A 9,025-nucleotide genomic window follows, 5' to 3' on the forward strand; every position below is an offset into this window, starting at 1 on the left:
AAATTGGTTCAGCCTCTGAGGATAATAAAGACTTAGAAATATGTATAAATTTAAGTGGTTTTGAATAAGGACAGCATTTCAAAAAGCAGTCGAATTGTTACTTTGAAATAAGCCATTATTTTCTGCTTTTTTAAATTCCAGTCTTTAATAGGGGATGAGATCCAGACCGCCAAGAACCAAGGAGAGTTTTTGATGCAAATGAAAAGCAGCATTTAAGAAGTGCAAGTATCCCGTAATAGAGCCCACACCAGCTTGCCAGCTCCCAGACCTGCCTGGAACATCCAGGGGCCCATCCAGCCCGGGAGATCAGAGCAGGAGGGTTTAGAGGCCCCATCCTCTCAAGTGCTGACCGCGTGATTCAACTGGTTTCTGCTGGTGAGACCCTGGGGCTCACACCACAGCCCCGTATTCAAACGTCTCCAAAGCCAAAGAGTGTGGCAGGTCTAACCTGGAGTCAGACCCAGACACGCAACATGGGCAGATGTTGCCATGGCAGGGAAGGGATGGGAGAAGAGCTCCCAAAGTCCCCTTGGACCGTTTCCACTGATCCTGTCCCTGTCCAATGTCCCAGGAAAAACTTTGTGTTTTACTGGAATTTAGGAAAGCAAGCCTTTCTCTCCCACAGTGCCATACTTGGTGAAAAAACATCTGGCAAGGAAGCATCGCTGGCATGAGCGTGAGCGATTCGCAAACCCTTGAACAAGTTTAGGATCTTCATGCTTGAGTCCCTCCATGGGCTCGCACTCCTGGCACCGGCCAGATCTTTGCAGACATTTGTGCGGTGGGTGAGAAGGGAAAGAAGCTGTTCTCGGCTACGCTGCAGCCGGAGAAGGCAGCGGCGGGACAGCAGATCCTCTCTTTCTTCCCCACGCAGAGAGAAGTGGAGCAGCGTGGTGCCTCCTCCACTCCCAGCCACGCCAGAGCATCTTCTTCGTGTGGACACACCTCTCTCGACCTGGGAGAGCAGAGCCTGCTCCGCCGAGAGCACGGAGATACCGAAGCGGCGGGGATGGGATGGCAGGTGGAGGACGAAGGCGCATCCAGCAGAGGATGAGGCTGCCCCACGGCACGCGTGCAGGAGGAAGGTGGGGAGCCGCGAGGAGACCTGCTGCGGTGGAGCACGGCACAACGGGTGAGCGTCAGCGGAGAGAAAACGGGAGCTGGCCCTCGACACAAAGCCCAATTAGCCGTCCTTCCGCAAATAAACAGCCCCTCATCCCAACTTTTTCACAGATTGCTCAGAAAAGAAAAGGGCCACAGGACTGGGGGGATCAACCTAAGTCATGTACATCTATTTAACAAGAAAACTCATTGATAAGCAAACCACCTGATGCTTGCACAGCAGAAAAGAAAACACCTGGTTCTGCCTGTGGGTTGATAAGCCAATATCTTTAATCTCTTTTTTTTTTTCTCTTGATGACTGAAGTACACACTCTGTGCGGCCCTATGCTCCAGCCACATTGGTAATAGTAACAAAGCTTTGATGTCCCCCTCATTCAACAGAATGTTGTTTAGTTCAAAGCGAAGAACAGAGGCAATTCTTTGCTTTTAAATTATTAGCTCCCTAAGTCTTCTGTAATGATATAGTTTGACTGAAGTGTGCAGTTTATTAACTACATAAAGACGATATTATTAGAGCGGAGAAAGGCAGCCGAAAGTTTTGCCTTTCAGCTCAGCAGCAGGGGTTTTTGATACTTTGATCTCAATCAATGCTAAATGTCTTTGTGAGATAGAGGGAGCAGCAGAAATTACCTTTGGCACCATGACTACATCAATTATTTAGTTCTTTTTCTTATAAATTAAAGTGTTCTTCAACTTTTACCCCAATTTTTTCTTCTTTTTTTTTTTTTCCCTTCAGTTGATTGGGGAAAAAAAAAGCGCTGACTGGAAGAAGTCTGGCTGTGAACATTAATAAAAATCCCACTGACCTTTCCCAGTCCTGGTCTGGAAGAGTCTTCTCTGGGGTGAGGAGATGGATTCATGTGAACAACAACAGCAAAAGGGTAGCTTGGGGTAATGTGTTGTTTAACCAAATGACTGCGTAGGTTGTTATTGCAAATTTGTCTATGTCTAGCCTAATTTCTTTTTTTTTGGTCTTTTCCAGTATTGCTAGCATGAGTGCAGCCAGAAGAATGGGACAACTGATGGAAACAAAAGGATTGCTTTAAGCATGATTTAAAGTGTTGGTGTTTATTAAAGTTCCTTCCATTGCTCCCAGCACAATGCAACAGAAGGAAAGTTTAGGAGCAAGAATAAGGCAGCCCTATCTTGGGTAACGATGAGAATAAATGCAGGTCTCCTAAGGCTTACAGTAGAGCTTGCAAAGAGCCAAACCACTGTACCTGGGGCTGCAGCAGGTGCCTGCGTGCTACATGTTGGATGCACTAACTGTCATTAAAGCCACTGGTGTCAGGTAATCCTACCTATATATAAGTTGTCACCAAATCCCATCCATACTTAAGTTGTCACCAAATCCTAACCATATGGAAGTTGTGTCCAGTCTTGTGTTAGTCTCCTATAGCCAACGGAGGGAATAAGCCATTTCCAAAGTTGATTCATTCCATCCTAAGCGGGGTGACCAACTGCTTCCCCGCGGACAGAGGGAATCCAGCATGATAGGGCTAGAGGTGAGTGAGGATAATATAGCTCAGTGCTTCTGCTGGATAACAACAAATGGGTAGATGTTTCAGGGGAATTTGTGCTCTTTGAATACTTCAGGGAAGAGACTAGGCTGATGGCCAGAAAGCAGAGCCAAGGGAGGAGGGTATTCCTGCAATTTTGGGGACAGCAGTTGGTGGCTGGGCTACAGTGCTGCGGTGTACCAGAGTGTGTTAGAAACCACTGGAACCAGAACCTCAGCTGGGAACACGAGCAGCAGGACCACGGAGATGCTGAGGAGCCGGCTTTACACCAAGACCGAGCCCGATGCAGCTCAAGGATTTAAAATACTGTCCTCTGGCCAGAGAAATTTTTTGTGAGCAAGAAATAAAAAGAGGTCTTTGCAGAGATGTTGAAGCATGAACTATGGGAACTTCGATATATTTATATGTAGAACATGTTGGAGAACAACATAATTCTGTTTTCATGGTGATCAAAGTTTTGCAAGAAGGAGGACTTGAGACAGTGTGCTAAGCTGCTATGGCAACGTGAATTTTAAAAAGTAAACTGACTTGCAAGAGCTTATCTTTTTCTCTTTAGTGTGGTGCAGAACAGATCTGGGAACCTCTGCCCTAAAAAGGATCCTGTGAGGTGCTCACCTCTGCTTCGGGGCCAGGCGTATTGCAAAATGCATAAAATATATCCCTCGCGGCAAGGGGAAAATCACCCCAGTGACTGGGTTTCTTCCTGCATCCCTGAAGCTCCTGCACCCCAAAAAGCCAAGTCACGATGACTCTTCAATAATATATTTATCGTAATTCAGATATTCAGATGTTGGGGTGAATGTACCACGAACCACTTCAGTTCGACTGGCATCCTATTCTGGGACCCGAGTAGGATGCAATGCGGTGCAGCCCCTGCACAGAGGTGAATTCCACCCCCAGAGCACCGTCTCCAAGCGCATCGTGACGTGGGCTCGCCTTACGTCTCGCCTTTCAAGCCACCCTCCCAAAACGTAAAGGCAGCGGTGTCAGGAACATTTCTGACGGCTCCTTTCACAAGGGGATGCTGCGAAGAGCTGTCACGCTCTGAGTCAGCTGTTCTGCCATGGCTGGCATTTCGGGCAGGAAGAGTTATCCCAACCACGCCGCCTGCCAAAACCACACTGGGAATCTCATGGGAACAAGCCCTCTCCTGAGCCAGCTGGTACTTCCTGCTTCGGAGGCCTGATCCTGCTGGATGCTGAGCATTCTTTGTTCCATTTTTAAATTAACGAGACTTGAGCAATGCGCAGTCCAAGACTTCAGAGAAAAAACAGGCCCTCGGTGGTTTCGGCACTTTGGGCGTCCGTCCCAGCTGGAGAGGAGAGAGTGAAATGTCAGACTTGAAGGGAGATTTGAGAGATGCCGATTGCCTGCAAAACAGACCTCTAATTCGGACGTTTTAATCGGGTTCACCAAGCTGGCCATACGCCTCTCCTTCCACCCCGCAGGCCAGGCGCGGCGTGGCGTGTACCCCAGCCCCGCGGCGCAACCGCAGAGCAGCCCCAGCCGCCGTCGAGCAGCAGAGCAGGAGCAAGATTCGCCCCAAAGCTGGCAGCCCATGCCAGGATCCACCTCCTGCCCAGCGCTCCAGCAAGAAGCTGAGGTTCAGGAGCGTGGGACTTGCTCCCATCCTATCCCAACAGTGTCCCCTTGAGGTTGCTGGCTGAGGCAGCCTGGGAAGAGCCCTCGTGGAGGTTTGGGGGAACCCCAGAAGATGCTCTTGCTTTTCAGGCTGGCCCACCGCTGCAGAGCGAGCACGCAGACAAGTCCCAGCAGCCGTGGGTCAGCCTGAGCCCCGGCAAAGGATGCTGGAGGAGCCCACGCTGACGTGGGGTGTGGGACCTCCATGGGTGAGAGCGGAGCACGTTGGAGAACCACGTGGCTAATGAAGCAGCTTCCTTCCAACCCAATATCCAAAGTCGGACCGTCGCGGCCCCTCCCGCGGCCCAGCAGCTCGGACCTGGAGCGCGAGGAGCTCTTCCAGCACCGACGAGCCGGAGCGGGGCCACGGCCGCTCCGTGGGTCCGTGCCAGCCGCGAGCCCTCGCAGCCGTGGGAGGCAGGAGAGCGGAGCCGCTGCAGCGAGGGCACGGGGCTTCCTCGCTGCTGCTGGAGTCTCCTTTCTTCTGTCAGCCAAGCAGCAGGGAGTTTTCTGAGAAACTGCCCACAGGGAGCGATCACTTTTTCCAGTCATTAACCTTACACATCCCTCACATTATCGGAATACCTTGGATGTCTAAGTTGCTGCAGTGAGCTAATTCTTCCAGGTGACTCCAGGCAGCGTTAAATGGGCTCCTGCACAGCGAGGGGATTTGAACTGCGAGAGCTGAAAGCGCTCCCGACTCCAGCACGCCAGGCCTCCAGCGGGGGCGAGATCCTCAGATGTCACCGTGCGAGCACAGCGCGGTGGCAGGAGGGATCCGGGGCCGCCGGAGCGGCGGTTTTCAACCCGCAGTCGGCAGGCACCCGGGGGGTCCGCGGGTGAAGGGAGGAAGGGAGGAAAGCGAGGCACGGCGCTTGAGATGCACGACGTGGGGGACGGTCCCCCCCCCAGGGGAAAAAAAAACTGTCGGAGCCCTCAAGCTGAAAGAGATTGGGGGTGAAAAGCAGTGCCCTGAAGGGACAAATGTTGGGGACCCGCAGTGATGACCTCTGGGACACGTATGTACCTGTCTGTCTGGATGTCACTGCATCAGGGTGTCCAAGCAGCCAGTTTTGGATCCTGAAGTCCTTCCTCTGGGTTAGAAGATGAGCACGAGGCCAAGGAGCTATTGAATTCCTTGGCAAAGAAGGGGAAAACTTCACAGTCCGTTCCCTACGGTGCAGAACGGGTCACCGGAGAGCGTGAGCTTTCCGTCACCTGCCTGTGCACCACAGGAGAGCCAGCACAGCCGCAGCCCGGTCCCCGCTCAGCCACCACCAAGCCGTGCCTGGCGATGAAACGCTGATTGCCCCAGGTCACTGGAAATAAACCCAGTGGTATTTCTGCAAATATTTCCCTCTGCGCCTCTTTGCGGCGAAGGACGTGCCACCCCTCGCTGGGGCCAGCATGGGTGAGATCGAGCTCTTTGACGAGTTTTTCTTGGTGAGTCGCCTCTTCCCTGTGGCTAGTGAACTGCACACAGCTACCAAGAGGTTCTCATGGTAGCCGGGTATTATGTAGCAACAGTGATGTTGCTCTTGCCAAGCGCATAACAAATAAGAGCAGTGCCCGAGTTCGTCGTGGACGCATGCGTTCTTCAGCTTGTGAAACTGGGACAAGGCGTGCGTCTTCCTCAGCAAGCGGAGGACATGCGGAGCCGAGGCGGCGAGGATGCCAGCCTGGGGAGCCAGGGTTGAGCGCCCAGCCTGGCTCCATGCACGCCAGGAATGCTGAAGAGGAGGAAAGCACAGACGACCGGGTTCCACGTGACGGCGTTTACTGTCTCCATAGAGCGTGACCCACGTCCCAGCCCCAGACACACACTGCTGATCCGCGGCCGCTGTTGGCTGCTGGAGCAGAAGGCGAGGAGGGGCACAAGGGGAACCCCAAACCAGTGAGAGAAATATTAATTGTAGAATAGCTCTGATAATATGTACATAATATTAAATATATTATTAACTCTTACACATCACAATGTCTTCCTGACACGTTTCCTGCATTGTACGTTACCAGTATCCCATCAGGAGCGGCTGAGTAACAATATTAACAAAAACAATCGCTAAAGACACCATATTTGTCTCTCAGGAATAATAGGTGGCCACCACTAGTGACAGCCAGAGCAGAACCACATCCTCCTGACAAAGCAAAGCCAGCAAGAGCAAACGTGCATTCATACAAAGAGAAGCACCACGGGCACCGTGGGGCAGCACTCTCCTGCTCGACCTTTCTGCTCCCCTGGGAAAGAGTCTTTGGAAACAGGAACAGTCTCTTGATTTTCTCAAACTGCCCTGTGATTAGAAGCGTCATCCCGGACCTGGGGGAAATGGCGACCACTGAGGATGTGTGAGGACAGACTTTAAATCCCACTGTAGAAGTCAGCATGATGAACCACGTCAGCCACGCAGGCAAAGTTCCCTTTACAATTAGAAAGTACAAAATAGCAACATCAAAAGTCACAGGCCACATGGCCAAATTACAGAATAATGACCCACATCACACACATCTAGGAAACCCCTCCACACCTGAACAAAAAAACCACCTTCAAACACTGACATGACATAAGGAAAGCAACGTTCTAACACTGTTCATAACATCACAGTTAAAGACTGTGGCAATGCATCAATCTAAATTTGGAGAGGCCCAAAACACAGATTTGTTTTGGATCTTCCCAAGCGTTGCTGAGGTGCAGTTCAAGTCATGGTTTCAAAACCCATCCTGGCACTGAGAGGCCACAAAAGGGAAACTGGAGCTAGTGCAGAAGTGCTCTGGAGCCTTTGCTCTTCTCCTGCGCTGCTTGCTCTTTGGGATCATTTTTGGTTTGGATTAAGGAATGATGCTATGCCATACAGTACACAGCTTCTCATGAGGGGCTTACTTTATTTTCCCCAGCAATCAGCTGTCTCTTAATGAACTTGCCTTAAAATTAAAAAATTCTTATTAAGAGGTGGACCCAAGCTGGGGACACAAACATACTCCAATCTTGACATTGAAGTCTGACTCCTACTCTGAAAAATGCCTGCAAGCTCTGCTCCAGCTGTGTTGTGTACAGTGTGCTGACACCTCATGGCCAAGCAAGTAATTCAGATAAGACATTTCCCAGGAGAGATATATATATATATATATCTCACATAAATTCTCCATCTGCTGTAAGGCAAGAAACGAGGTTCATTTATCAAGAAGTTTGTAATGAATAGATCTGAATATACCAAAGATAGGAGAGAAAACCAGTCCAGAAATGCTTCAAATTCTTGAATTACAAACAGATGGGTACGCCAGGGTCCGCTATTCATAGCTGTGGTAGTCTGAGCTTCCTTGATGCTGAAGGATGGCTCTAATGCACTTCTTCAACAGCATGGCCCGTGTAGTGAACCATACGTGGCAAACCTTGTGGTCTCATGCCTGGAAAGAGGGCGTCCGTGTCTGGGCTGCTTGTTACGCAGCTCTCCCCTCCTCCGTGGGGTTCTCCCAAGGGCAGATCACCTCCTTCGCAGAGTCATTACAAGCTCGGTGGCGGTTGTCCTCTCCTTTCTCAGAGTCTATGGGGTGGATTTGGCTCTCTAAAGGAGCATCCATTTTTATTTGGAAGAAGCTGTGTTGTGAAATAAAAACTCATCACGCGAGCAGCACTTTTTGATGTGCCCTCCGAGACAGCGAAGATGCAGCACAGAGTCTGGCTTTGCGTTTTCCACTGTTCAAACCCCAAATCCCAAAGCAAAACTCCCGGGCACAAGCCCACAGAGATGGAAAAGGAAGGAAATGTGCACTCCCACCCCCTCGAAGCAAAACTGCACAGCCAGAGCACAGAGCCAGGTGGAGAAGGAGCCCTCAGATTTGTGCTTTTGAATTTACAATGTGGACTCATCCACTTGGTCAGCAGCGGAGGTGGATTAAGAGAGGTTGAGGACACGTTACTCTTAGTGAGGGACATGGCCAGGATTTGGTTTCGACAGTGACAGCCTCTCCAAGCAAAAAAATCCCCATTCTTACACGTCCTGCTCCGGATTGACAAACATTTCTTGACTCTCCCTCAAGATTTCTCCTCCCTTGTTACTTCTGGGTCTCCTTTGCCTTTTAAATCACTAAGCTAAACCTGAACCAACGCTCGAGAACAAACACAAATATACAAACGGTTTTCCAAATTCAAGGATCAAAAGTAAAACCTGGGGGCTTTACACCACGAACAGGAGGCGTCAGCACAGCAGGGACGAACCGCCGGCACAGCCTCTCGCCCGTTTCTCATCAGAAAACACATCTAATACAGAAAGCAAGCGCAAGGAGATGCTTTTAGAGGCCTGGCCATGATTTCGGGCAGGCAGCACAAATGCCGGTGGCGGTTTTTGGATGCAACTGCGGGAAAGGCAACCGAGGCTTGCAGGGGATATACGGGGTCCCTACCCCAAAGTACCCCGACGCCTCCCTGTCTTTGCTGGCGCAAAGACCTCGAGCTTTGCCTCCAAACCCAACAAAAAAAACCCGAATAGGACAAAGTTCTCCTGGCATGGGGCAGCAAGGCCCCACGGCCCCCGTGAAGGCGCTTGACGTGGGGGCAAAGATCTCTTCACGCCGGGCCGGGGCTGTCTCAGACAAGAGGGAGGCCATCTTCCCCAGGCTGCTCCGGGCGCGTGGAGGCCTCGGGACACGGGGCAGGAGGGGACGGGCAGCCGAGGTGGCCGGTGTCCCCACGGGGAGGAGAGGCCGCTCGGGGTCCCGCTCTCTCTTAGCGCCCACGGTGCTGTCTAGGG

The 9,025-nt window shown here is 51.2% G+C and overlaps 1 long non-coding RNA gene across 1 annotated transcript; it reads right to left on the reverse strand.

Moving 5' to 3' along the window:
• Positions 1-6,210: 6,210 nt before the first annotated feature.
• LOC115341159 lies at positions 6,211-8,793 on the reverse strand. The gene is made up of 2 exons (XR_003923305.2): positions 7,784-8,793; positions 6,211-7,682 (listed from the first exon to the last, which is right to left on the reverse strand). It is a non-coding gene; the product is annotated as an uncharacterized LOC115341159 (long non-coding RNA).
• Between the last annotated feature and the right edge of the window lie 232 nt (positions 8,794-9,025).

The sequence above is a fragment of the Aquila chrysaetos genome, chromosome 5, assembly GCF_900496995.4.
Source record: "Aquila chrysaetos chrysaetos chromosome 5, bAquChr1.4, whole genome shotgun sequence".
Lineage (NCBI taxonomy): Eukaryota > Metazoa > Chordata > Aves > Accipitriformes > Accipitridae > Aquila > Aquila chrysaetos.